Source organism: Arachis hypogaea, chromosome 7, assembly GCF_003086295.3.
Source record: "Arachis hypogaea cultivar Tifrunner chromosome 7, arahy.Tifrunner.gnm2.J5K5, whole genome shotgun sequence".
Classification (NCBI taxonomy): Eukaryota; Viridiplantae; Streptophyta; class Magnoliopsida; order Fabales; family Fabaceae; genus Arachis; species Arachis hypogaea.
The window spans coordinates 28888156-28891815 of record NC_092042.1 but is presented as its reverse complement, the minus strand read 5'-3'; the positions used below and the strand labels follow the sequence as shown (position 1 = coordinate 28891815).

Genomic DNA, 3660 nt, shown 5'->3' with positions numbered 1-3660 from the left:
TGATGGATTCATCCTCATCCTCCCTAGTATATATGATTATGAAATCAGAAGGGATGTAGAGGTCTTTAACCTTTACTAAGACATCCTCTACCAGTCCATATGCCTTTTTCATTGACTTGTCTGCCATCTCTCGTGAGATTCTTGCAGCTTGCACCTCAAAAATTTCCAATTTCTCCATCACAGAGAGTGGCATGAGGTTTATACTTGACCCTAGGTCACACAGAGCCTTCTCAAAGGCCATGGTGCCTATGGTGTAAGGATTAAGAAGCTTCTGGGGTCCGGCTTCTTCTGAGGTAATTTTTGCTTAACCAAGGCATTGAGTTCCTTGGTGAGTACTGGAGATTCTTCCTCCAAAGTCTTTATTCCAAATAACTTGGCATTTAGCTTCATGAGAGCTTTTAGATACCGAGCAACTTGCTCTTTCTTAGTTTTCTCGTCCTCATCAGAGGAAGAGTATTCCTCAGAGCTCATGAATTGCAACAGTGCATTCAAGGAAGCCTCTATGATCTCTACATGAGCCTTGGGTTCCTTCAATTCTTCAATAGGGAATTTCTTAGTGGGCATTGAACGCCCAATAGAGACTCCATTTTTGGTGTTCAACTCCAGCCTTTGTGCCATTTTGGACGTTGAACACCCAGTAAGTACCTCCTTACTGGCATTCAATGCCAAAGCATCTTCCTTTTTGGGCGTTGAATGCCCAATAGGGGCCTCCTTACTGGAGTTCAACGCCATATCACCTCTTCCAGTTTCGGCCTCAGCTTCAGCAGTTATGGCCTTGCACTCTTCTCTTAGATTTACTTTAGTATTACTTGAAAGAGTGTTAGGAGGGGTCTTAGGGATCCTCTTACTCAGCTGACCAACTTGTACCCCCAGATTTCTGATGGAGGAGCTAGTTTCAGTTATGAAACTGTGTGTGGTCTTAGAGAGTTTAGAGACTATGTTTGCTAAGTCAGAGAGGCTCTTTTTAGAAGTCTCTATCTCTTGCTAAGAAGATGGGAATGGTGTTTTGTTGTTGAACTATTTTGGTTTTTTCCACCTTGATTGTTATTGAAACCTTGTTGAGGCTTCTGTTGATCCTCCCATGAGAAGTTAGGATGATTCCTCCACGAAGGATTGTAGGTGTTTTCATAAGGTTCTCTTTCATTATGGGTTGGTCAGGATCATAAGCTTCTCTTTCAGAGGAAACTTCTTGAGTGCTGCTAGCTGCAGCTTGCATTCCAGTTAAATGCTACGAAATCATGTTGACTTATTGGGTCAAGATCTTGTTCTGAGCCAATATGGCATTCAGAGTATCTATTTTCAGAACTCATTTTTTCTGAGCCACCCCATTGTTTACAGGGTTCCTCTCAGAAGTGTACATAAATTGGTTATTTGCAACCATTTCAATGAGTTCCTGTGCCTCTGTAGGTGTTTTCTTCAGGTGGAGTGATCCACCAGCAGAATGATCCAATGACATTTTGGACATCTCAGACAGACCATCATAAAAAATACCTAGGATAGTCCATTCTGAGAGCATGTTAGAAGGACATCTCCTGATCAGTTGCTTGTATCTTTCCCAAGCTTCATAGAGGGATTCACCATCTTTCTATCTGAATGTCTGAATTTTCACCCTGATCTTGCTCATCTTTTGAGGTGAAAAGAACTTGGCCATGAAAGCATTGACCAACTTTTTCCAAGAGTCTAGGCTTTCCTTAGGTTGAAAATCCAACGATATCCTAGCTTTGTCTCTAACAGCAAAATAGAAAAGCATAAGCCTGTAAACCTCAGGATCTATCCCATTGGTCTTAACAGTATCACAGATTTACAAAAATTCAGATAGGAATTGATGTGGATCTTCTAGGAAAAGTCCATGGAATTCGCAATTTTGTTGCATCAGAGACGCTAACTGCGGCTTAAGCTCAAAGTTATTTTCTCTAATGGCAGGTATAGAGATACTACTTCTATAGAAGTTAGAAGTTGGTACAGTAAAGTCACCAAGAACCCTTCTTGCATCTTCACCATTATTAGGATTGTCTGCCATGTCTGTATTTTCTGCTTCTTGTTCGAAAATCTCTGTGAGGTCTCCTCCTGAGTTCTGTGCTTTAGCTTGTCTTAGCTTCCTCCTCAGAGTCTGTTCAGGCTCAGGGTCAGGTACAAAGAGGGGTTCTTTATTCTTGCTCCTACTCATAAACAAGAAAAGAAAAAGAAAAGAGAAGAATGGAAGTCTCTATATTACGGTACAGAGAACTTCCAGTGAGATAACTGAAGAAACAGAATAGAATGGAGATGGAAGAAGAAGAAGAATTCAAAAATAGAAAAGGGGGAGGGTTTCGAATTTTTGAAATAAAAGAATAAATTAGAATTAAAATATTTTTGTTTTTATTTTATTTATTTATTTGAATTCAAAAAGAAGAAAGAGAAATGAAAGAAAATAAAAGCTAAGATAACTAATTAACTAAACAGATTTGAGAATTTTAATGTGGTTTTCAAAAAACTAGGAAAGAAAATTTTGAAATTGAAAAAAGTTTTAAATTTAAAGAGAAGATATGTTAGGTAAGTTTTTAAAATTTAAAAAAAGAAAGATAAGATTAGGAAGTTAAGAAAGATAAGATTTAAAATTAAAAAGATTTGAAAATCAAATTTGAAAATGTAGTAATTTAAATTGAAAAGATTTGAAATTAAAATTTAAAAGAGATAAGATAGAAAAGTTTTAAATTGAAAAGATATGACAAGATTTGAAAAAGATTTTAAAATTTAAAAAGATTTGATTTTAAAATTTGAAATGAAGACTTGACTAACAAGAAAATACAAAACTTAAAATTTTTGAATTGAAGAAGGCAAGATTTTCGAAATTTTTAAAAAGAAAAACACAAAAAGACACCAAACTAAAAAAAAATTAAATCAAGATAAGAAAAGAAGATAAGATTTTCAAAACTTAAGGAAAGATGAAAGAGATATTTTTTTTCTTTGATTTTTTTTGAATTAATGACGAAAGAGGAAAACAACTAAAAGATACCAAACTTAAAATTTTTAAATCAAAGACTCAAGGTTTTCGAAAATTTCAAAGAAAAACAACAAAGGACTCCAAACTTAAAAATTTTAAGATCAAACAAATAAAATCAACAAGAATAACTTGAACACCAAGAAAAACACTAAAGAATAATTTTCAAAAATTTAAAGAAAGCAAGAACACACAAGGGACACCAAACTTAAGAGTTGACACTAGACTTGAATAAAAGACACTATTTTATTTTATTTTTTTTGAAAAAAAATTGAATAGAAAGCAAGGAAGTTTGAAACTTTAGCAAGAACAAGAACAAAAGACTCAATCAAAAGACAGAATAATAAAGAAAAGAAAATTTTGAAAGATTTTTGAAAAGAAAACAAAAGACACAAACAAAAGCAAAACTAAACCGTAAAAATACCTAATCTAAGAAACAAGATAATCTGTTAGCTGTCAAACTCAAACAACCCCCGGCAATGGCGCTAAAAACTTGGTGTGCAGCGTGGAGAATAACAACTACGCACAACTGAACCAGCAAGTGCACTGGGTCATCCAAGTAATACCTTAAGGTGAGTGATGGTCGATCCCACGAAGATTGTCAGCATGAACAAGCTATGGCTAACCTGTAAATCTTAGTCAGGTAGATATAAAGGATGTTTTTTTGTGATGAACGCATA

General features: G+C 35.2%; 1 non-coding gene across 1 annotated transcript; it reads left to right on the top strand.

The window, feature by feature from the left end:
* Positions 1-1509: 1509 nt before the first annotated feature.
* LOC112704305 (small nucleolar RNA R71) lies at positions 1510-1618 on the top strand. The gene has a single exon (XR_003154937.1). It is a non-coding gene; the product is annotated as a small nucleolar RNA R71 (small nucleolar RNA).
* The last annotated feature ends 2042 nt before the right edge of the window (positions 1619-3660 follow it).